The following is a 27,016-nucleotide window of genomic DNA, read 5'->3' as shown; positions in this document are numbered from 1 at the left end:
AAAAGGCAGTGGCAGCTGTCAGATGGAGTATGTGGCAGGAGAGCAGACATTTAAGTACCAGCCAACACTGACCACAGCTAGTAGGCAGATGATGGCTTTTTGCCAAAATGTGAATGTCTTATGCTTTTGTGAGAGCAAAATATCCTGCCATTAGCGGAAAGTTCCCCATCTATTTTTTAGGACGAGCACTTTCAAGCTCTTAAGAAATTTGTCTTAAACTAAAAGTGACTGAAGGTAATAGAAAAATATATCCCAATTTGCAACTGTGTAGGAAAGTGATCAATGAGTTGTAGATTTACAACGAGTATATTGAAAAAAAAATAAAGTGCACAGTAATTTCCAGCACTATTTATTTTTTGGAAAGGCAACTGTATTCTTCATGTATTACGAATTACAGAAAAATAGTCTAAGCAATAGTCCTGCTTAAAGTTGACTAAGAAAGCCAAAGCAAGGTGGATAGGAGAGTGCCTATGGAGAAGGCAGTGCTTGGAGTGAATTCCATGCAAAGCCGCGGCTGGAGGAATGCATAGAGGTGTTTCTGTGGGAAACGGAGTGCGTGCATCAGCAAGAGTTCCCTGCCTTTTGCCTCAGAAAGTACTTACCGCATGGTGTTTCTGTGTGTGACGCCCAGTGGCTTACCCAAATGTAATATGTGTAACTCCCTCCTGTGGACATGCATTTCCATTACAAAAATAGCTTTTTTCCTTACCTAAAACCACTTTTTAAATTACGTACCCTGAACAAAATATTAGCTATTCTTCCTGAAAAAAAAATCTCAAGTGTAGTTGGGCATTTGTGTGGGTTTTTTTTATGGCCTGATAAGTACATGTAAACCCTTTTCCTGTACAGACTTTGTGTCACTGTAGACAAAGCCAATGTCAGATTAAAGAATGTGAACAGAGAATGGATAGAATGAAGCAAGACCAGAAACACAGAATAAGCTTTAGAGATGAGCAGGCAGCTTGAACTGAGTGCTCTGGAAAACAGGGAATCATTGAAAGATTCAAAGACAGGAAAAAATGAATGCAAGAAAGATCATCTAAGATGGTCCTTACTGGCTGGCAAGATAAAGTAGACGTAGTAACCAGCCTTGCAGATTTTAGCTGCAGTCTTAGATCAGTCATTACTTTGTTTGGAATATTTTTTTTAACTTTCTCTGGTGCTTATGCTAAGCATGAGAAATGAAGGAGAAACCGATCAAAAGATGACCTTCATTAGCAGTGGACTGTAGTGTTAAGGAAAAGATAATCATTTGGGAATATGGGAAACAGGTGCATTGTTACACAAAGGCGGCTAGAATAAATCGCTTCCTTTCAAAGGTTAGTGTTCAGTCTTCTCCCAGAACTGTATGAATTGAGGACTATGGAGTATCATCTGTCATTTCAATACTATGGTGGTGATACCATGTAAGCAGTTTAACAGCCAGAACCAAAAGTATAACTGCCCTAGAGCAATGTGTGAAATCTTTTGCCTTCATAATAAATGTACTGATGAAGTAGAACAGTTCAATGCTTAAAGTTCAGAAAATACTATTGTGTGTATAGTGACCACAGGAAGGCTGGTAAGTAATTTACAAGATAATTTTGTATATTAAATGATGAATAACAAAAGCAAAGAAAGACCACAGTGGTCTTTAAGATTAGAGAAAATTGACAGAGACGGGTGAATATTTCCATCTTGCTAATGGTAAATGTTTTCACATTCAGGACACTTTATCTAAGAGTCTCAAAGGTGAATTGGAATGGCTGAAAATAAGCTCTTCAGAGTAAAATTATGAAGCAAGATTCAGACCCAAATATATGGTCTTACTTACCACTTAAGGTAAGAAACACCATAATTTGTCTTAGGATGTTGATGACGGTGTACTGATTTTAGATAATGTAATAGTTAAAACAAAACAAAGATGCCTTGAAGCCAATACTAATTTTTGCTTTTCTGTTTTGATTGCAATTCCCCTTTTCTGTAGAAGAGAGGTAATGGAAGAAATTGCATGTTTATTTTAATACAGATTTTTTACTGGTAAAATATTAAAGATGACTATATTCTATCCATAGTCCAAATTCAGTTCTTCAGTCACACTGCAGCAGTGCAATTAAATGGAGAGGAGGGCAGGGCAAGGCAATTCTCTCTAAAAAAATGTTCCCGAACATGCGTATGAATACAGCAGAGCTGCACACTTTTAGGGTTGTATTGTGATCTGAACCTGTATAAATGTTAGAAAGAGTAAGAAAAGCCTGTCCTCTACTTTAGGTGAGTAGAAGTGAGCGCCCTGTGCTGACTATGCCTCAAAGCTTGTGGGAAATACGTGGATGACAGTCAGAATAGCTGTACAGCAATAGCTGTCATAATTTATTAACCAGCAACGTTTCATATTCCCATGGATCAGTAAGACAGGAGAGGACAAATTACAACTTTAAGTGGCATTCTGGTTTAAACAGGGCTATAAACATGTCCCTTTACCATAGGATTTACAAAAGGACTGTGGTCTAATAAAAAGGCTTAATTTGGGCATTAAGCCTTCTTAGATGGAAGCTAGTGCAAAGAATGAAAGTATGAACTGATATAAACCAGGATTTTTTCTTTGCCACTGTACATTTAAAATTATCAAAATACTCTAATTCTGGAGAACTTATTCATTCAGCAAGGTGTGTTTCTTCCCCATTGGAACAGGCAGTAACTTAGTTCATGGCCTTCCTAACTTCCTTCAGTGTTTCACCGTTGTCTCTGGGACTCCTGGACTTTAGCCTTGGCTTAATGTTCTGAATAGGCTGAGATCATTAGCACTCCTGTAAAGAGTCAGTTGTAGAATTCAGTTTAATTATCAGATCTGCTTTCATCATAAATTCTGGTTTGAAGAATAATAGTTGGAGTTTAAATTAGCAGATCTTATGCTGAATATCTTCTTTTGTGGTAGGTGTGTCTTGCAGATGATATAAAGCCTGGTGCAAAGCTCTTTGAAGTCACTTGAGTTTTCTGTTGATGTCAAGAGTCTTTGGTCCAAGCCTTTAGTGTCAACCTCACTTGCACTCGTTTATGTAAAGACACAATAAATCTGTGTTAATAGATAAGTAGAAGAACAGCGCAATAACTACATGGCCTTTATGTTAATACATTTTCCCATGGCTTTACATGTCTTTGCATTAATCTAAATCTTCCTTAACACTGCTTCTAATCTAGTCAGCAGGAGTTGCAGTAGTGTCTAAACACAGAGAAAAAGCAGTCAAGTATCACAGTCATTTTAGTTATATGTCTATTGCAGTACCTGAACATGAAGGTATCTTAGTTAAAACCAGCCTTAACTCAAATAAATATTCTGTGGAAATATTATGTAAGCTCTGATGAATCTAGCAATTTAATGTTTGTTTAATCAAGATATTGCAGAGACCCTTTTGTAAAGCCTGATAAATTACACTGAAATCCAATGTGGCAGCAGCTATAAATGATAGCTACCTAAATATTCAAGTCCTTTTATAAGAGATGTGTATACAAAAAATAGGTAGAGTTGTTTACTCTTTAAAGTCACTAAAACTGTCATTTAATGCAAATGAGATATACAAAGTTCCCAGAAGTGAAACTAAATTATTTTATGAACATACATTTTTAATCATGAGAAGAAACTGTCTAGACTAAAATTCATTGCAATGGATATTATGATGATGCAGATAACAGAAGTGATGAAGCTTGCTATAAATGCTCCCTAAATATGCACAGAATAATTTCTTGTTATATGTGTGAATTCCTTTGTAGAAATGCTGAAATTCAAAGTTTTAGTGTCATGTGCCAGAGTAGTGATTTTTTTCAGTCTTTAAAATGCATACTTGCATTTGAACTTTAATTCATTATGTGAAATTTTCAGGGTTTCAGATGCAAACATTCTACTTTCCTTGCAGACAGTATAATGTAGCGGTATGGTAATTATTGCTCTCACCCTGCTTCTTCTAATAACCCTGTGCCATTGCACTTCTGCAAAGCAAACTTATGATAAGTAGAGGCTTATCAGAAGATTTAAGAAAAACAATTTTGTTAAGTAGCTCAGGATTCTGTCCATCACACAACTTTTTCAGGCTGCTTTTGTAATATGAAGTGTATATTCCTTTCATGATCTTCTTTTCTTTTTTTTTTTTAGAAGAGTTGTCTGGAGTGAAGTTGAGCCTGGGAAAAGGGGAGAATAGGTGCTTTAAATATTTGTCTTTTTTATTGTTTTCAAATACCATATTCAGTAATTATTTGTTCTAACTGGCAATAAGGTAAGTTAAATTCCCCAAGCTGAGTTTGGTTTGCTCGCAACAGTACTTGCTAAGTGATTTCCTTGTCTTTATTTTGACCCACTAGTTTTCTTCCACTTGTTCTTCCTACTTTCTCCCTCATCCTGCTGCAGGGGTGGAGGACAGTGAGCAAGTGGCTAAAATATCTTGCTGATTGAAGTTCCCTCTCCATTCCCTATTTACTGGCACCAAATCTATCTATCTTAGCCTTGTTAATATTTTAACTCTTTGCAATTTAAAGTAAATATGTTAACCTAATAGAAAATTTCAAGAATTATGGAACAAGGCATTATTTTATTATTAAAAGCTTCCTTGCGTAGAGGGGAAATAGAGTCATCTATTTCCTCCTACTTGTGTATACTGTCAGCCTGGTGAGAAGCAGCAGTAACGAATGCAAGAACAGAAAAATATTATATTTACCCCTCCTTCTACACATTCAGAAGATATGAACTAGAAATACTTGATTTCTGACCAGAACATTGTGGGATTCATGCTCTACTTACAGGAGATAAGAGGGTTGCGGGGAGAGAAGAAGAAATAAGGAGATATAAAAAGGTTGAGCAATGGAATACTAGATCAAGAAGAACTGGGGTAAAAGCAGAGAGCAAGAAGGAAGTATAGCTGCAGCCCCAGGATGCAGTAGAGTAAGCCAGAAGTTTCAGATCATATGCTTGTAATTTCTTGAGTGATTGTTGAAATTTACGCCATTTCTCAAAGCTTCTTAGGTGATTGGAGGCATGACATATATGCTTCACTTTGTACAAGGACTGATTAAAATTACTTAGTTTTTTTGTTACTGTTCTATATTTTTCTTAACTAGTTTTATTTTAATTTCTGTAACTATATAATTCTGCATATGAAATCTTTGTGATATTAAAAAATTTTTATCTTCTTAGTGAGTGAAGTGTGGTCACAAAAATAATAAAATGGACCAAGGCCATAAAATCAAACTACCCAGCTAATATAAACAAGTTTTCCAAAGAATTTTCTATTAAATTTTCAAGTGTATCAAAATAATATAAGTCACATTTGTTCAGAATCTGAAATGCCTGTTTGTCTTTCATTGAATCTATTTTGATAATGTGCAGTTATTTATTGAGACTGTTAATAGCTCTTTGATTATAGTTTTTTTTTTTTTTTTTTGCTGATGCATGTTGCAAAAGGCTTATTCACCTATTCTCCCATAAACCAAATGACAAAAGTTGCCAAATTTCTGCTCTTTGGGTTGCAGCTCAAAGAAGCTGAGTCAAAAAAAAGTAAGTCATCAAAATGTTCTTGATAATATTAAAGTGAGGAGTACTAATCAGAGAGACTTCTCCTCATTAAAATTCTTAGATGTAGCAATTTACATAGCTCAGCATTCTTCCATGCTGTGCAGGTAAAATTTTTCAGCAGCAGACGTAGACATTTTACAACTTTTTAGATTTGGTACAAACTTGTTATTGTACTGATGTTTCTAGCAAGATTGTTATTATTGTGATGCAATCATTTTCAGTTTGGGAATATCACTTAGTGATGAATCCTATGCCGTTTTAATAATCATGAACCTTTTGAGAAAACAATTACAATGTAATGATTTCTACAGAGGACAATTTAAATTTCGATCAGAAGTCAAACATGATGTGTTGCCTATCAGCATTTTTCTGACATGCCCAATAAGTAGGGTTTTCTTGTTCTATTTTCTAATGTTCTTTATTTTTTTGAAATACTTCCATTTAAGATAAAGACAATTTCTGAAGTAAGAATTCCTTTTACTTGTCAAAATGTAACTGATATCTGGGGGGTTTGCTTTCTAAGAAAGTACTACAATATTTTTTTCTGAATATTGATGCAGCTTTTATCAGTGGCTTCTATAAGTATCCAGTTTTTATTGCCAGTGAATTTTTCTTTCTTAAATATTTGCCTTTCTGAAATTCAGGTGCTAGTAAAATTCCTATAAGTGAAATAATTAATCAGTCACTTATTTGGTCAACAAACACATAAGAGACACTCCAGGAAGTGTGAATGCAATGCATAATGTTGATCTTGTATTCATCTCTGTGCTCAGGTACTTCATCAATGTGAGTTGGATTTAAGACTTAACTTCTACTGACTTCAGGGGAATGTATGGACAATATGTTTAAAGCAAAGCAGACTCTTATTTGCTCTGTGAATGAAGGACAAATATGCATATTTAACTGTTTTCAGATGTTAATGGTTTTTCCTATCCTCTTTTTAGGAAAAGCATATACGCTATAAGCTTTCTTCTGTTTGCTAAAGGCAGAGCAAAATTTTAGCACATAAAGGCATGTAAGGCTGACTTCTTATGACTATGCAGGTCAAGGTACTCTGAGAAATTTCTTTTATCTTTCCGGAACCATTCTGAGCTGTGAAGCCTTTGCATCCAAGTTATACTATGGTCCTGAGAGGTCAGAAAAGGAGACAACAGTACTCTTATAATCTGATTTGCCACATATCAGTGCATTTACTGATTCAGTGAACGAATGTGAAACATGAGTACTAGTTCAGGAAAATCCTGTTGGTAGACAAGGAAAATAAGTGCTTTTTTATTTACTGAGGCATTCAGTACACTTTGGGATTGTGTGTAAAGCCTTACAATGCTTGCTTATGTAATTAACCTGTGCATTTGCTTGCTTTATGTCTTAATTAGCAAATCTAACATAGTCTGGATAGACAATCTGTGTGTGAGCTAATAGAATTCTTTTAAAAATGGCATGTGCCATCATATAATGATACGCCAAAGTACTTATGTATGATGTCCTAATAATCCTTGATTTATGTCAAGTATGCACCCTTGGGTCACTGTAATAGCTATTTTCTCCTGATGCATTTCTTTTCAGTCCTGAAAGTCTCACAAGAACAGCAATGAACCAAGCATATGAATAAGGAATAGTCAGTGAATTTTTGCTTTTTGACTGAAATCCCAAACCAGCATGTGCTAGTCTGCCTTTTGAACAGATGATGTATGTAACTGTAAATGTGAACATAATAACCAGGTGTTTTAAAGTTGGTGTTTATTGTTAAAAAAAAAAAAAAAAACACCACAAAAAAAGATGAATTTCCCAAAAGAGAGAATAATAACATATTCATGTTAAATTAGTGGAAATTTCTCAGTTATTTTAATGCAAAGATGCTATTTTGCTTCTGGACATCAAAATCATGTCTACCCTTTGACTACTCAGAAGTCTTAATTATCTGGTAATTATTGGATTTATATTTTGTCTATTGATTCATTAAAGTAACTACTCACATTCAGACATGGACAGACTGTTCAGATGTATATTTAATGGATTAGCAGACCTTTGATGACCAAAATTACCTTTTTTAATCTATCATATGTTAATCCTAATGGCTCTGTCTTGATCATATGAATTTCAGTATGACTGAATTTCCATATGGCATGCAATCTTTTTTCTCGAGAGATGGCAAATTATCTGTTTTTCTCAATAGTTCACTCCAGCTATTCTTTCACAATCATTGTTAAAAACAATTATCTTTAACAATTTTTATTTGCTTGCCTTCGCTTTCATGTGCTGTTCTTTGCTTAGTTAGAGCCCTTTTGTAACTGATACTTTTCCTGTTTGAACGTGCTCATACAGTAATCATTTTTAATTGCTTTCAGTCTTCTTTTTGATAAGCTAAATAGACTGAACTCTTTAAATCTTTCACTACAAGTATTTTTCTGTAGCCTTCGTATAATATGTCTTCCTCTGCGCCTACTCCCATCTTTAAGCATGATTTTTAACATATGAACACCCAATCTGCATGAAGTATTCTTAGGTAGAGGAGTAAAATTATTTACTGCCATTCATTTCCTTTGGGTTTTCACTGTAAATTGCCTAATGACAGTGACATTAACATACTATTCAGAGTCTGTCTTTTCCAGGGTAGTTTCCTGTTCTGTTTGTATGGCTTGTATTTACTGCCTGTGGATGCTTAGCTGTTTTAAAATACATCTTGTATTAATTGGCACATTTTGTCAGACATTGGGATTAACCTGTAAAAAGTACTGTCACAGTAATTTACCACTCCGCTGCTCTTTGTGTAGCCTACTATTTCTGTCAGTGGTGGTTTATGCATATGTTTCCAGATGGTAGTAACAATTATAAAGCTAGCCCACCTCTCAACCTCCTCTCTTAGCACGGAGATTGAATGAAATAATGCCTGCACAAACATAAGGCAATATGATATTTTATGGAAGAAGCAGTATTGCTCCTACTTCTAGATATGCAAACTACGATGGAGGATGAGAAGCAGTAGAGGTAAGATCAGCTTCAAAAACCTAGTAAGACGTCTAGTCAGGACATACCTTCTCAGGCAGGCTCTCAAAAAACTTTCAGAAAACACTAAGAAGAGGTTAACTCGATTTCAAGATCTTCTGCCAAACAAAGGTAGAGAATTTTATCTTGAGTTACTGCTTTTAGTTCTACTGAAGCAATGTTTCTTCCTGTAGCTCCTTCATAAGACCAGTTTTCTCAAGACATTCCTATCAATCTTTCTAAGTGAAATACACATATATATTTCCCATTGTACTCTTATCTGTAATGTTGTATTTTTCTCCTGCTGAAAAACCTCTATACAGGATCTCTTATTTTTGCCTTGGGCAATTCGTTCTCTGATATGCAAATATTGCAAATAATGCAAAACTTGGGAGTTGTGGGGGTTTTCCTCTTAATCCATTCAAACTTATTACTCAGCAGTTTTTATTTTGAAAATCCTTTGCTGAATAAACCTCTGTAGGGCAAATCCTGTCCCTAGGGTACAACCTTAACAGGTGAGTTATGAATCAAGAAGTGCAACAAGTACTGAAATCTGAGGAAATCTTCGGTCAGGTGGGATTTCTCCATCAATTTTCTTGATTTTGTTTCAGCCTCCTCCACTGTCTTTCCCTAAAGATACACTTAGTTATTGATCTGCTGACTACACAAGCCTACTGATAAGCTTTCCATTCTCTGCTGCAGAAGGTGTAACTGCTGGCCAACTAAGCATCTTGTGGATACAGAAAGGTGAAACAGCAAAGCTGCTATGACTGTAGGAAAAGCCCTTTTTAGCTACTGGAGAGAAGAAAAAATCACCTTCAAAGCTATAGAGAATGAACTCTTTCCCGAATAATCAAGCCTTGAGAAGTGGGAATCGGTTTTGATTCTCTATGTAGTGAATCAAAATAGTATGCTTTATTTGGGAGAAGCAGACAAGGTTAGTCATTTTAGTACACAATGCAGTTGGTCTAGTTTGGCTTGCAAAAGAACTTTTTAAAAGTGATTTAAGAACTTAGCATGAAAGAATCTTGCTAATCTCTGAACTTGTTTCCCCAGAACTTTTTCCAGCCCAGAGAAGGTCACCCATTACAGGTCGGGAGATCAAGACTCATATAAACCTGATTATTCACATTATCTAAGTAGGAAGATGAGATAAAAAATTACTCTGGGTCTTTTCTCCTCTGGTTGATCCCTCTTGTGTTGCGACACATCTTTGTGTAGCACATTGAGCAAAAACAACTCAAAGTAACATCTCAGTCTTTAATTCTCCTTCTGCCTGTCTATTTTAGTGTTGTTTTTAGCCAATTAGTTGTGGCTACCTTCATTGTGGTATTCTAGAAGTACCACGTTTTCCTTACTCACATGATAGTGTTCTTCAGTACTGCTTCAGTTTATGAGGTCAGTTTAAAATTCTGTGACATTCAAATATTGGTTTTGGTCTGACTATCAATAAGGGGCACACTGATAATTTGGTTTGATTTATCCATAAGAAGCTGGATTTCAGCCACCAAATTAGCTGAGATTGTTACAGTGTTATTTGGTGGATTATAGGCACATGACATGCACTATAAATAATCTAAAGGAGAATCCGTTGAAAGCCATTTGGTCTTCCTTCAGGCTTTCAGCAGGAGTTTTAACCTTGCAGTCAACCTCCAATGGTGCAGTCTTTGTAATGAGTTAATTTCTTTGCTAAAATGCAAATCAATTTCCTTAACACAAAAATGTATGGTATGCCCTAAAAAAACCACAGTTCTAGTGGGCTAGATATATACATACAGGATCATATACTAAAATATAAATGAAGGTATATATAAACTCTTACTTTAGCATGAAAAGATCTGCTGCCTAAATAACATTTTATTTTTGGAAGTAAATAATTAGGAAGATGTAGTTGGACTGATTCATTGATGAAAAGAAAATTAATATGAAGCCAAGATTCACTTTGAAATGAATAATTGGAATTGACAACTGTTATTATTTTTTATCAGTGTAAATTCCAACTTTTGGATGAGACTGAAATTGCTTGTTGCTGGTGGTTATGAAACAGTTGGCACTTTCTGATAGGCTTACTATGAGTGAGCTTTATTCCTTGGAATATCTCTAAGAGTAAGATGTCAGCAGAAGTAACTTGTCTCTAATCTAATTCCTATATTATATCACATAAAATACTAAGGTGTAGTAGGATTTCATACACAGCTTCTAAACATGGTGTTATCTAGATAGAGTTCCAGGAAGTGGGTACAGAGCTCTCTGGAAAGATTATGCTCTAAGAGCTTCAGTATATTCTTCTCTTCATGGCCAATGGAGCTTAACTGCCAACACAAAAGTTGATGGTCCTTTGCTGAGATCCTTTTAAGCATGTAAATGAGATACATGAGAATTAGGAGAGACTGTGATATTCTGGGACATCATGTTTACAACGCAGAGGACTATGGACGGCATGTGCAGAAAATCTGTAATGCGTGCTTGGAGAATCCTTTCTACATCTACATCAGCTGTGAAGTGACTGGTAACTGGGCTTCCTGCATGAGACCTTCTGTGTATGATGTCTGGATATTGGAACTACCATCTAAATAAGTTCCATGCTTTAAACTGACAATAGAGCTACGCATCTAAATTATGTTGGAGGCCCACTGTTGTCTCCTTACCTTCCTAGCATGGTGTCTACCCAGCAGGTTTGAAAGTATAATGGCCTAACCTCAGAAGAACATGGGATTTCCAGGGTCTTTTCAGTTTTGTATGGTCACTGCAGACTTCACTGTAAAATGAAGGATTTTGCATTAAAGACATTCTGAACCTCTGTTTTGTTATTACTTGTCCTGTTCTTGTGCTTGGAAAATTGCCCTACCAAGATTTGATTTGAATACTTCCCAATTAAAAGAAAAAGTCAAAGCTGTTAATTCTTTCTTCCTGCATCTTCCATCCTCCTTTTCATTTTCATCCTCTGCATGATACTCTTTCTCTCCCTCTATATCACACACAACCCCTGTTTCTTAGTACTGTCAGCTCATTTGTGTTCCATAACTATTATCCAGCAAGACGCAGAACAGAATAAATGGAGCTGTATCTGTTTGGAGCTGTGTAGCTCCATTTTCATAGAATTCCTAGTAATTTATTTTCTGTGAGACAGTGGCCCGTTTCTCAAATTCAACTGAACTGCTGAATAGACAAATAGACAATGCAATTACAGAGAAAACAGAATGTGATTTCCCCCTCTCCTAGTGGCTGTGTAGCAAACTGTATTGACTTTTTCTTTCTCTCCACCTCTTTTCAATATAAAATCATAGAAACAGAAAAGTGTTGATCCTTTGGCAGGTTTCAAGAGCATCACTTTCCCCAACTCCTTGCTGTTTTAATTATTTTTTTCTCTAATAATATTAATAGCAGTTTCATTTGACTTTTGAGTTTGAGCTTTTAAAACTGTGAGCTTCCTTGTCAAGATAGTTATCTCAGTTCTGTGATAGGATTATTTAACAGACAGCATTTTGTTGAGTATTTCCCTTGTATTACTGAAGGCTGTTTGATACCACCCCTTTCTGTGGCATTGCTCTTTTGAATGTCATTTTTAATTTAACCCAAGAAATGGGCTATTGAAGTGCTCAGTGAACTAAGCTTCAGAAATTCACAAATACACACAGTCCAAAATTCAATAGACAGGAATCTGTGTTCTTGCAATTACTGCAACATAGCCATTTCCCTTTCACAGCTATGCTGACTTTGTTAAAGGATTGTGTTTACAAGATTTTATTTTTTCAGTTAAAGGTTTAACTTTGATTTTCCTCCCATTACCTTGCTGATCTTTTAAGCCAGGACAGCCCACATCCTGTTTCCTACTTTTGCTCTCTGGATCCTGTCTGATTCTTGAGACAGAAGTTTGAAGTTGCAAAACTTTAACAGCTGCTTTTACGCTTCCTACTCTGTACTAAAGTACAAGTACTGAACTTGTTGCTATGCTTACAAGATCTCTAAATGCAAATATGTTTTCTGTTATGCTCAGTGTTAATTTTTGGACAAGTTGCCACTATGCCTCACAGACATGGTGAAAAGGAAAGGTGTCTGTTATCTTTCTTTGCTCAATCATAGGTCCTGTATTTGACTGATCCTTCAGTGCTTCACTGCAGTATGAATTACTCCAGAAAGGAATGACAGGGTTTACATGAACTGACCAATAGTTACAAGCCATCTATGCTTCATGAAGTGTGCTCAACCACTCTTTGTTTTCTTATGTAATGCTATCTTCTGTAAACAGTTGCTGACAGCTGACATGAAGCTTGTGACTTCCGGTATTTTGCTGCTACAGATGCTAATCAAGCTTTTCATTCTCTTACAATGAGTGTTGGTTGTAAGGTCATGAGCCACTGTAGATGCCACCAGTGGAGAAAGACTATGGCACAGTCAGTGGTGTAGCTTTTACATGTGTATCTGTTACCAGTCTGCTTGTGTCAAAAATTGCTTTTAGGATTTCATCATAAGGAGCTTTTGAGCAGTGCTACAGACCTTTAAAACCCCATTCTAATCATTGATATTAAGACTGAAACAGTGCAAAAGCCCAGTGATTGATTGCATATGACAACAAGACTCATGACCACAGGAGGACGTGAGCTGACTTCTAAGTCATTTGAACCATGGGTCAGAAAGCACTCTAAAGCTTCAGCGGCTAGCAATGAGCATGGAATGACTGGTATTGACATCTATGAATAAGGTAAAGTAGATTGTGGAAGCAAGAGTTGTGATCTGACCTTAAGGTCTTAAGGCATAAGAGAGCAATTGAAGAGCAGCTTCCAGACTTTCATTATGTAGGTAGAGAACTATTACAATATTTACCTGTAAGGGTGAAAAGTGACTTTTCCTCCCAATTCTTAGGATGATTGCTATTTTAATGTATGTGATTCTGATTTTTCTCATCTAGTGCAGATATGCAAAAGAGGTGTCTACTGGAAATATTATGCCTCCTTAGCAATATTAAACTATCTTGTATAAGTACATAGGAATGAACATTTTTAATATTTTCCTATATTATTGCTATTTTGACAGTTCTCTTCCAGAAAGTAGTATCTGTTACTGCAATGAAAATATAAGCAGAAGTGCCTGCTCCCACCTCCCCCACCTTGATAGTTTTTAATCTTAGTAATATTAGGGGCATCACCTTTTGTATCAGTATGCAGTAAATAGAAGTAAAATTAATCACTTCTTAGAAACTTAGAAATCACTCAGGTTGGGACTTTAAATGTTACAGTGCTGTCAGCATTCTTTAAAGAACTGATTTGAAAGGCTGCCCAGAGCTTCCAAAAAGACAGTGTGGACTGTGATGTTCATGAATTAGTCTAGCAATTGGCAGTTTTAGTACGCTGTTGTACATACTTGCAATAACAGAATGATCAAGTCAGACCTTTAGACTGTAAGCTAGACTGTAGCCCATGTCCAACATGTGAAGAGGAAGAATGAATCCCAGGAAGAAACAGTTATATTTCCAAACAAAAAATTCAATATTTGATGAGCTTTCTGACAAAGATTAAGTGTATTTTTAATACTATGGTAATGATTATAGCAGAGTAGGCTATAATATATCAAAATGTAACAGAATGGAAGTCCTGCAGGTTGGTATAATGAGAACTATTATTGTCACTTAGAAGATTGAACTGTTTCATTTAAGCAGTTCTGAATGTCAGAAAACTGAAAGTAAAATATCAGTAGTTGTTAATTGTAACGATTTTTAAATCAGGATCATTAAACAGAAAGATTGCTGCAGGAGCTGGTGATGAAAGCTGTAGCAATAATGCATCCATTTAGCACACATTCAAGATGTAGCAAAGAACATGACTGTTAAAGTTAACAGTTCATGATTTAGAAAATTTTACTTCATTCTTAAGCATTTTCTCATAAAACAAACAGATTTCAGGTAACGTTTTGCATACGTTGCTGTTGAGACTGCAAGCAGTCTTCATAGGTGATGTGTGCTTAACATATCACGAAGGGGTGTAAACTACTATGCAGAGGGCAGGAAATTATATATTCTCACAGGTCCCACCTTTTTTTCTGCAGTGAAAAAAAAATGGGAAAAAAAAAAAAAACTCAAACCCCCCAAAACTCCATTGTTGTATTGCTCTAACTTTGTTATAAGTTTATGGAATTGTCAAAATGAGACAATGTACATAAAATTTATAGTATTGTTGCCATTTGGCCTTGTTGTGCTGAGTTTTGCCTCTACTTGCTAAGACTTGAGATATTAGATTCTAATGCTTAGCGAGCTGCTTTTCTAATTAAAGGAAAGCTCAATTTCTTGTTAAGGAAGTTTTGCTTCTGGGTGTTGTGTTTCCTGGACAGTTCCATGCCACAGACCATGTAGCTCCTAATCACTCTGTGAGAGGAAAGTACTAAAAGAAAGATGTGGTCTGCATAATCAATGACATAAAAGGCTGGTTTTAAAAGGATTGCATTCTAGAAGGCTCTTGAGGTTGTGTTGAGCTTCCTTAACAAAATAACTTCTCCATCCTTTCTCCTTTCTCTTCTCTCTGCTTCTCATTTTTGAAATATTTTTTTTTGGAAGAAAATACAGAAAATAGTCTAATGTACGGTGAAAGCATTACACTGTGTTCAGGACGTTCATGCCTTCTAGTATACTAGGGCTTATGATATTTGAAGTAGGCGTGAAAGTGCAACAGAAACATATATTTTAGAAGCTTCTGTATAGTAAGGAAGATGTGATCTTAGGAGTCAAAATGAAAAAAAAAAAAGGCAAAAGAGTTGATAGTGATACAATAAGATAGTAAAAGATCTGTAACAGGTTATTAGGAATACCAAGAGAAATAAAAATAGAAGGAAAGGAGTCAGAATTATTTATTTGGAAAGAATGGCACATATTCTCAGGAGACTTAACAATCTGTCTCTAATTAAGAATTATTTTCGGTGTATTATAGAATCATCCAGGACTAGGACTCTATTGTACTACATGCCGTAAGCAAAGAACAAAAACCTGACCCCAGAAAAGCTTCCCATCTAATTACATGGCCAGAAAACTTCCCCTGAACTGGTTCAAAAAAAATCTAGGGAATCACTCAAGTTTACTGTTGGCAATATTACAGCCTGTAAAAAGGAAAATTTCCTATGAAGTAGCAGATTTTAAGCAATGCATGCAGTGCACAGATATGGAACTTGCAAGGGTGAGGTAGAGTGGGTGGTTGGAGGTAAAAATTACTTTGCTTTCTTTAGTATTTACTTCTACTTAAACTTTTATTTAGAATAATTATACATAACATATGTAAATCAAATGTTATTGAATGTACATAAACTCCACAAGCAAAGAAGGGCATTTTCAAGTGAGGTTTCAACTTACCTTTTTTTTATTCTGAGAACATTTATAGAACTTTGAGCATACAAAACATAAAAGTCTGGAAAATGAAGTACAGGCACAGTCTGTAGCATATAATGTTTCTTTTTTCATTAAAAGAATGAAGTCTTGTCAGTGCCATTTATAACTTTATTTAAGAATGTGCATCTGGTGCTTTTGAGAAATATGCAAATGATGCATTCTTTACAGGTCCTGTATTAAGTAAATACAGACTGCTACAGCATCATCCTAATTCGATGCTTCTGAAAGGAACTAATCAATTAATCTATAAATATCTTCAGTGTCTTTTCCCTCTGAGGAGCAAGTAACTTCCTGTGAAATCCACTTCCATATTGTGTATGCTAAACAGAGCGAATGACAACTCTCCTTTCATATACATTGTATGTGGTGGAGAAATACTTGCGTTATAAATCTTGTCATTATCTAGCTGACAATTTTTACGTTATTGTAATTTAATATGGGTATAAATTTATAAATAGTGGGGTGAGCGGTGTTCTGATAAATCAGTTCTTGGTCATGACAATGAAGTATTCTGCTTATACTAATGGACAACCTAGGATGAAGGGAGGTGAAAACCTGAAAAGTAGCCAGTCTGTATGGTTAACCCTTGAGTAATGTTCCCTCCAATCCTGTAAATTTCTGGATCTATCTTCCCCTTTTGCAGAATTATATTCTTGGAATATCCATAGGCACAAGTCCCAAGAACTAATACAGCTTAAAATATAACTGTCTTCAGCTCAGCAGGCAAACAAGGCAACTTCCTTTACTGTTTAGTTTCCTACAAATGTGTTTGTTAGAGAACAAAGGATCTGATACTATCAGCTGACCAAGACGTAGGAAAGAACAAGTCCATTTTTAGCTACTGTGCTTTCTACTCTGAATTCCTATGTATTCTGAAAGTTTAATTTGATTTTGATATCTGAGAAGGCGTGCGAGTCTTTTACGGCTTTCTTTACCGAACGTTTTAGTGCTTGACTATATTTTCTTTCATATACTTGTAATGACCTTTTTCATCAGTAAAAGCACTGATGGTATTCTTTCTTCTTTCCTATTTTCACAAAAGTTTTAACACCAAAAGTCTTTGAGTTGTCTGTTTCTCTTGTGAGATTTTCCTGAGATTGAGTAAAGCTTCAAGAACTGCTGTGTTTGGAGAAAGGCATATTCATTCACACATCATGTAAACCTCAATATCTTAGAAAATCACATTTAAAAATTATTAGAATGTGTCAGCTGTGGTTTGAGGCAGAGGACACAGATCTAATACATGATTGAAAAATGGAATGAACCAACAAAAAAAAAATCTGAATAGTTTTTCTCATATTCTGTCCTGTTGGAAGGATAGCATCTTTGAACGATGCTGACTGAAGCCTAACTCTAAAGTAACCTCAGGCGATGAGCTACCTACATGATAGCAGCAGTAACTAAAGAGAACAGTTTGGGAAAATAAATCTTGCACTGATTTCCAGATCTTTAAATTCACTCACTTTGGATTCCCAGTAGTCACTGGATTATCTTATTCTGAACTATGGACATAAACCTACAAATTCATTCCTTTTACATTTGGGTTGCCAGTAATATTATTTTACTTTTCAGTCCAAGTTGAACTAGCTTGAACTGACGGCAAAAGGTAATTTGCTCCCATATCATGTATGTTCTAAGCATTTGGCTGTATGACTCATTGTAAAAATCTGAAGAGAGAGTTCATTCTGTTCTAGTTTGAACCTACACATTTTACGAGTTCTCTTTCACACCCCTGTTCTTCCATAAGAAAGTATCCTGTTATAGAACAAAAATTTATGAATTATTAGAAAGATTAGACTTAAGTTGACAATCAATCAATGGATAAAATTCTCTAAATGTTTAATATTGTTATGCAGAATCTTACTGTTTATATTTTTGATAGGTAATGTGGCCTTTCCAATCGTTTTCACCAGATGTCTTCTGCAAATCTCACATCTTACCTTTTAAAGGCAGTTTATTGTCATTCAGGTGTAAGTTATGTGCCTGCTCAGCTAAAACATGGTTGTAGTTTAATTCTAGCAGTGATGAATTACTGGAGTGAATTCATGCAAACAGGGAAATTGAAATTAAATTCATCACACTAAGAAAACCATTCCTCCCCATGTAAATTAGTAGCTTTTCTGCTAAAATCAATTTGTTTTGGTAAATTATGCAAAAATTCTCAAAGGACTTAGGTAGATGATTTATTATACTCTTGGCTGTTTCATAATATTAGAAAATGAAATTTATTCACACAATATTAGATGGCATAAGCTGAGAGCTTTAGTGACAATTTCTGTTTATGACAATTAATCTAGGTTGTCTATGGTGACAGAATTCCCATGAAATGTAGGACATAATCTTTATGAGATGCTTTTTATTAAACTGTACACAAGTGTTCTTCATTTGAATAGAACAGATCAATTATTTCTTTATTGTAAGACCTTTCAGTTGTATTAATAATCTCTAATGAAGTTTGGTATTTCCATGAAAGCTGTCTGTATTCTGAATTCTTGAAACATCAGAACTTAAAAATCCCATCAGAAAATAAACAACTCCTTAGACCTTTAAAACAACATAGGTGGGAGTTACTTAAAATTACTTTAGACATCATGTTCAGAGTTCTAAAAGTCAGTTTTGTAGTTCATTCACACCAAAAGAGTCCTGCAGCTGAAATCATCAGTGCTCATGTTAAATGCATGTTGCTATAGTTTGCTGGGTTCTAAACCCCTAAAGAAATACAAAAATAGTGTGCTAGGGGTGGAGAATAGGATTCAATCAAGTAATTAACATCTAGACAATAAAGCATAAAGGCAAGGAAATACATTAAAGATAAATATGCATTTATATTTGTTACTTCTTAAATATGGAGTGTTTGGCTTGGCAATATAAATTGTACATATGTTTTCCTAAGAATTTTTTCTGTTGACTCCCATGGAAATTAACAAGTTCTAGTAAGTACAGCAGGTTTGTCCTCTGTCAATTGCCTCTGCCCATTTTGCTACACAGGTTTAATTGTGTTATGAGGCACCAAACAGAAAAGCCGTTACCCCAAAGACAGAAAGAGACAAATAGCATAGAACTCAGTTTAACCAGAGTGTAATTACAAAAGACAACAGAAAGGCACTTTTCTGAAACAAAATGCTGTTGCCATATTTCAAAGATCTATCATATTTGAAACATTTAACAAAGAGATATCTTTGTTACTTTCACCTAGTAAGTCGTAATACTAATGAATCGTGATAAAGTTTTATAGCAGGAAGTGTAAAACAACTTTAAAAGTTGCTACCAGCTCCCACTTTAATAATTTCTCTTCAGAAGATAAAATAATTTTTGACATGAAATAAAATACATCATGCAAAATGTTGTGAACTTGAACTTTCATATCGGTTTTAAGCATCAAACATCTTGCCTGTGTTTTCTCAGAAGTCTCTAACTATCTTTATGCAAAGTCCAATTAAATCAGTATTTTCAGACAGAACTTAAATATTTGTTTTAACCAACAGTATCAGTTTAAAAAAATAATCTTCTATCACAGAGCTGCTTTACATTCACTAACTTATGTCTAAGCACGTTGCTTACACCTTGAGTCAGTGAAATGTAGCAGTAGGTCTGAAGGGCAAGTGAATCTTTGTGAATATTAAATACAATGTCAATGGGCTAGCAAGAGCTCCAGACCCCAAAGGATAGTGTTATATAGTGCCAGGTGACAAAATGTGATGACCCTGTAGATGGCCACATCAACTGACCATTGAATCTGGCAATTTACAGTGTGGTTTACAAGTGCATTCCTAAACTTGAGCTTTAGGAACTTTATTATGTGAGGTTTAGGAGATCAGAACTTTGTGACCATGATTTCTTTACTAACAGAAGGCAGGTCAATTTGCATTTTCTTTGTACATTTTTTTTTAATTTAGTGTCCAGCTTCATATCTGTTATAGGTTTTCAGGTACCCTCTCTATCAGGAATCTTTCAAATCCATGAGTGCAATGTATAAAACTAGACTAGGACAGAAATATGAACTGTTCTCTATAGCATGAATAATTATTGGAGACCTTTATGTAACAATTATTATGGAAGTGATTCAGTCAATTACCACATGATTTGCCCACCTCCTTTATATCTCCTTCTGTCCAAATGCAGAAGCACATTTGAGAGGCTCCTAGCACTTAGCAAAATTTTAAATACTCTAGTTCTGATAGCCATGTTGTGGTATACTTTCCAAGTAAATGAAGGCTTTTTGTTGACTTAAAAAGATTTTATATCGGCCCTCATTTTCATGAATAGTGTTTTGCAAGCTCACAGAGTTTGTGTAGATAGGCACTGACTAATCATGTACTCATAGTTCGAAATTTAGAAATGACTGTGTAGGGAAAATCATGTGGAAAAAACTACATGTGTCATTTATTTTTAATGACAGAATCTTTTCCATATAATCAGAAAATGGCTGGCAAAATATATAATCTGACCCCTTAAAAGGCATTGTCTTTTTGATTGTTTTTTTTTCCTTGAGGTTTTTCTAAAGTCAGATTTTTTGTCCATTTAATCTTTTCATTGGCTTATTTCTGCTAGGCTGTGACTTAAGCATTTATAGAAGCTGCCCTGTTGTAATGTCGTCTTTTGTTTTGTACCAGCTAGGTCCACCTTGACAAAGGACATGTTTTTCTCTGAAGTCAAAATTCTGTTGTGGTGTGAAAGCCAAAAGCTTGTTATCATAGCTATCATTTTGCGCAATTATATTGTTTATAAGAAACCTAAAACCTAGGGAAAACTCACTAAAGGAATATTTTTTCAATGGAATATGATTTTTTTTCCCAGTTATAAATTCTGGGACTTATTTTCTAAACAAGCAGGCAAACTATACTGAATGCAGCTAGAAACTGTCTTCAAAAATCTTCAAATACTTCTTATATTGAAATGATACTGAAAATACATTTTATGGAGGAGATAAGAGTTGAAGAAATACAGAGGTATTATGGTGATGCACAGTATAAGAAAACATGCAAGGGGCATGGCAGTGAGGTAATATTCTGAGTATGTGTCAAGCATAACTGAAATTGGCCAAGAAGGCTTGATTCATTATCAATGATCAAGGCTCAAGGCTTTCAGGTTTCAGATGACGTTAGTAGCATAATTCTTTCCATAAAGAAAAAAAAAAATATTTTAATACACTCTATGTAGATGCCATATATGTATGAGAGGGGCTGTTGGGATGTTGATGTGAGCTTTTCACTGGTAGACATAGAATCATTCTTATCTGAAAAAGCTGTAGCTGCAACAGAGTAACAGAGTGTTTAAGCATACTTAACTAACTGAACACAGTGCCAAAGTAATCACAGCTTCCAATGTGGGTTGGAAGCAACTTGCAAAACAGTTGGAATAAAGCAGCCAGAATGCATTGGTATCTGCTTGTGAAAGACTTGCAATGGTATCCGATATTTCTGTTGCAGTTGTTGTCACACTGGGAGAGTGAAATGCTGTGTTCTGAAGACTGATTTGCCATTAGTTAAATTCTTTTTTTTAGTTCTAGACTTGTGAAATGAAACCTGAAAGCAAAGTCTTTGACATCTTAGGCATACAAATCTTTTTAAACTTGGAAATTCCATAATTATACGTCATATATTCCCTTGCCTTTGGGACTCTTATTTTCGGGGGAGAGGGGTGGCGGGGGGGCGGGGAGAAAGGAAAAAAAAAAAAAGTCTAGCTATATTTCATTTTTGTAAGAATATTATATGTGAGAACGAAAATAAGTACATGACATTGCTGGGAAGCTTTTTTCTATATTATATGGCTCCTACCATCAGATACCATGGTATCTGAGTTTTACACATTCTGTTATACATTTATATTTAAAACTATTATCTTCAAGGCTTTGTGACATTGAATAGCTACGTGATTTACATAAGCCTTATGCCTTAAACAATAGATCATTTTCTTCAGAAAAATTCAATCCTCTAATATCAAGGGAACTATATAAATGTAATTAAAGCCACTTTTATGGCACAGTTGCTATTTTTTACAATTCCATTAGCATACTAGTACTGTTCAGTATCTTACTTAGAAGTAACTCATAATTTGTGGAAACAAGTTTATTTTTCTTTAATTGGTTCATTTAAATTAATAAAGTCAATTCTTTTGACTTAAAAGAACTTTCTTTTATAACTTTTAGGTAATGGATTGCCATGGCAATCTGGAATATCAGAAAACATTTCTCCACAAGTCAGGAGGAGAGACACAAAATAAGCAGTATCCTGCTGCGGTCATCCACAAGATGGCAATAGCAGGATAATTTCCTAAAAGTTCAAGCGTTCATGAAACTGTCCTCTTTGCTTCTGGAACTTGTTTGGATATTAAATTTGGATCAGAGAGAAGCTGAGACAGAAGTCGGTTGCTTTGTCATCTTCTTGTTCCCAGAAATATAATACAATTATAAAATATAAAGCATAAATTTTCATTCAAACTTCACCTCATTTAAAACTTTTTTTTTTTAAGCTGGTCATTGACACAGCAGAATTTTCGCTACACAAAATGCTGTGAGTGACATTTATCTTATATCTCTCCATCCCAATTCTATCGTCCATGAAGGGACCAAACTCAAATATTTTGAGCATTTGTATTTGTCAAAGGACTTGTAAGAATGTTTGTTGGAATTAAACACTTGAATAAATGTCCTAGTTTTCAGTGATGCTAAACATCTCCCAGTACCTGTACACTTGAATGAGATCTGATTGCAAGTAGAAGTTTCTCAAAGATTTAAGTTCTGAATTTCGAAAGGAATTTAATAACTCTCACCTGTAAAAATAAGTTTCTGAGAGCTTGTTCCTGTACGCTGCTACATTTTGAGGCATTTCAATTGCCTCAAAGTAAAGCAAAACAAACAAACAAACCAACGCAAAAAAAAAGGGGGGGAACTGAACATTCCTTTAGCACTTGTTTTTTTTTTTTTAGAAATGCTCTCTAATTAAAAAATTTAAATTCTTTGTTAAATTTAGTAACTAAGTGAATGAATAGGTGGTAGTCCTTACTTTCTTGACATGGATAGGGCTAGTAGATTCATGTTCCCAAGGTTTAGATGCCCACCCATCATGCCTAATGTGGAGCTAATCACTCTCTGCTTTCTGTAGACCAAACACTGGATTTCTGCATCTTAACCCTCAGCAATCTCCGGACTGTCTTCATTTAACAAAATTAGATGGAGAGAAAAAAACTATTTCAACATGCTCAAATATGAAGTTGGTAAAATGAAAATGCTTGAAAACAACAGTTACCGTAGTCAATAAATACCTTATGGCATTAATGAATTGAGTCATCCCTTGAAGTTGCCTTTCTCCACTGTCCATATAGGAAGCCTACAATGACTAGGTAAATTGGGTAGATGTCTTTAGCGAAGGGAGTCTCCACTAGGTGAAAAGATTTCATTACACACGACTGAAATCCTGTGTCTGCATGCTTGTATGTAATAGAGTTTTGTTCTGGAGATGACATAGAAACCTCAAGAGACGCAGGTCTTATCTTTAATGAGAACTGCCAAAAGCTTATTAAAAAGTTTCCAAACCTGCAAAGTACTAAGACATGAGAAAACTGATCTCAAGATGTGTACTACAAAAGTATATTGTGCATCTTCATCTGTGGTTTTGTACATATTTTGGGGGAATTTCCACTGAGACTGAGAGAAGCCAAAGGAAAGAACTAAAAATAGGTTACCAATAGCATCCTCCATTTAAATCTTTATTCTTTTGTGAAGTTCCCGAACGCAGTGATTTCCAAATCGTGTGCAGTATCCTGCAACTTCCTGTTCGGTCCACTCTTCTGTTGGGCTGTTTTTTCACAATAGGAAATGATGTGGGAACATAGGCACTACTCGCATGTTGTATTTTTTTTAATATTCCTGCTCGAGAGCAGGACAAGCACATCCATTGACTATGCAGATGTTTTCAATCTATAATGCCTTTTGGTACCACATGAGGGCAGAAATGATCCATCATTTTGCCTGAAAAAATAGAATGAGTGACAGGGATTAGCCTGCTTTGCTTGTTTTCTTCTGGCTGGTTATCTGTAGCTTATTAGCACTGGTTAACTGTTTTCTTTCTCTTGATTTTCATTAGATGAATTCAAAGTGGAGGGAGCAGGAGTTAAAATCTGATCTTATCAGACTAAGCATTGAATGTTAGTTTTCTATAATTAAAAGTGCAATTTGAGTCTAGGGCATTCACAGAGAATGAGACCTTTTGATTACAGATGTTTGTTAAAGCCAGACTCATACTTTCACTATTATCCTTGCTGAGTGGTACAATTCGTGGCTCACGTTTACTTGGTCTTTGTGATGATTTGTCATTTTCTAATTCATGTTATCTTACCCCTACCTTCTAAATTCATACCACCTTTCCCCATAAGCTGTTGACATGAATTCTAGGCTTTTGGGCTTTAGGCTTTTACTTAACCTCATGTCAGTTCAGAAACCTAGTCTAAACTAGTTATTTAAACTCCTGTTCCCATTCAACTAGTGTAGAAATTTAGCTTTAGCAATCTAGAAGTTAGGTGGGACGAATCCTAGGTGTGATCCTCCTGTCACATTTACTAAAGAGCCAATAATGTACATTATGGTTTAGAAGGACTGCCTTTAAGTCAGGCTGCAGCTTTAAGGATCGCTAGTAAAATGCATATTTTTTATATGTATAAAAATATGTATATTCTTAGATCTGCTGTCTCCTTTAGTTGATGGAAACCTTTGAAAATTGTGTATCATTGCAATGCAATGTACAATTATTTTCCTCTTGAATTTTTATCTTAGCAGAGAATATAGAAACAACAGACTCCCAGGTGAGTAAAGACAATTAACTATTAATCAAATCTCCAGTATATTCTAATTTGACACTAATTACTTTGTTATAATTCATTAATAAATATTTAATTTGGCCTTGAGCATGTATTGCTTGTTTGTTTCTGTAAAGAGCTAGCATGAAGTCATTGTTTCTTGTGGCATTAGATCTACCACTGATCGAGCAGCAGGGTTGGAATCTAAGGAGCACAGGTTAATGGAAAAGTTTCACAATGGCCTGATACTAACAGAAACAACAGGTTTAAGGAGTCTGTGATGCTGGCAATTTTTAATTTGGCTTAGTATTTAAAAGCACCTCTACTTCATATTTTATTGTCAAACAATAAGGAACATTGTATTTCCATGTACCCATCTCTTAAAAAGTATGCTATGTTTTCATCTCAGTTTTTCTGAGTGGTACATGAGGTTCCCCAAGAACTACTTATTGTCATGTTTACATATAGATAACTCAAGAAACTAATCTCAAGTGTGTCGCTTCTATTCACTTTGCTTCCTTTGGGTCTTTTGGTACTGCTAGAGAATATAAGTACTTCTGAAACTGGGTGCATTGTTTGTCCCAGTTAATGTTCACAATTTAAGGAACTTACTACCACCACTTACTTCAGAATATGTTTCTTTGGGGATTTACTGAATGTTACAGAGTGTGTGTCGTACATGGAAACACAATAACAGGTCCTTGCTCCAATTAAACACCATTGTTGTTAAATTAAAAAGACTGATTTACTTCTGCAAAGGTGCTGAATGCCTTTGCTTGTCAGCTAGAAGAACCTGAAGAGAGAGAAGGAAATGAAATCTCTGACATCTTTGGAGTATGAAAAGGGAAAACAGTGAGGGATTGTTCTTGCCCACTGCCATCATGATTTTGTGTATTTCAAAGTAATTCCATAAAATGTTTTCAGCTGCACTGTTTTTAAATTAATTTTTTATTTTCTTAGAAGATGCATTAATAGAGTGTATAGCTGTGTATACGTATGCAATACGTATTTGTAATATATGTTACAGATTATGTATGCATATGTGTTTTATTCTTATACCCTAAAAAAAAGCCATAATTTTTTAAAGTCACTGTTCTGAAGTAGTATGGGGAAACATTTGAACCTATTTCCATGTCTGTTTTACTTTTCACCTACACTGAAACAGGGTAATAGTTTCCATAAAATGTAGAAAGAAGAACTAAATAGTCAGCAGAGACAGTAAAAAACAGAAGATGTCATAAGTTTTGCAGTGTCATAAAACCTTCACTTTTAGAACAGCTTTAACAGCTGGGTAGTAATCAATCTGAATTTATAAGACATTAGTTTGGGACTTACTCTGAAGTGTAAACAGATACTCCTGAAAAGGCTTAAAATTTGAACTCAACTCACTGGAATCAATGGGAGTTTCTTACTCTGAATGTTGGCTTTATCTAGAAAACTTCCACTGAATTTAAAAACAGTAGAAGCTTGTGGTTAAAGTGTGTCAACATTTATTATTGTTGTTAAATACATACGGTTTATCACATAGAATACTTGCATACAGTTGCTGTTGCACATTTTCAGCATTCAGGATTTCTTTATAGGATGAACTAAGAAAATATTTTGAAGGATAGTCATAGAATGGCGGTGTTCGCAGACAGTTTAAATTTTATCTTAAACAGATTGATTGTCTCTATCTAGATTTTAGCAGATACGTATTTGTCAAGATAAATGATCCCTATTCAGATTCTTTCTGTTCATGAGTAGAAGTATCTGAATGAATTAATGCTAGGAGACAAAGAAAGAAATGGAAGAAATTTGCACATGCAAATGTGGAAGACTGATGACTTCTTTTTATCCTGAGCAGGCAGCGCAAGGACTGGCAATCTCTGTAAAGTTGTGCAGACAGGTTGGACTGTTTGTCATAAAAGAAAGTTTGCATGGGTAATTGCTCAAATTCTATGTTCTGTAGCAACTGACACATGGAAGCAATTATTGTGGCCTTTCTTGTAAAGTTCTTATTTTTTAATATCAGAATACCAATTCAGGTGGGAACAAGCATTTCTAAATCAGAGAATGAGGCTGCATTGCTGTCAAAGACCATTTTTTAGTATGTGTCTACAGGCCCAAGATTTTGGAAGTATCTTAAGTTCTATCATCTAAATACTTCTGAAGATTTGGGTTATGATACAATCTGTGGGTATTTCTTGCCAAAAGAGTTGTTTTACCTGATACAGTGATGAGTACTGATATAGGTATATGCCCAGTTGTAATCAGCCAGTGGAGAGATTTCTGCTCTTTTGGTGCCCTCACCCATTTCTTTTTTCAGCAGAGAGATATAATTTGATTCC

This window comes from Nyctibius grandis, chromosome 12, assembly GCF_013368605.1.
Source record: "Nyctibius grandis isolate bNycGra1 chromosome 12, bNycGra1.pri, whole genome shotgun sequence".
Classification (NCBI taxonomy): domain Eukaryota; kingdom Metazoa; phylum Chordata; class Aves; order Nyctibiiformes; family Nyctibiidae; genus Nyctibius; species Nyctibius grandis.
This window is presented reverse-complemented; position numbering follows the sequence as displayed.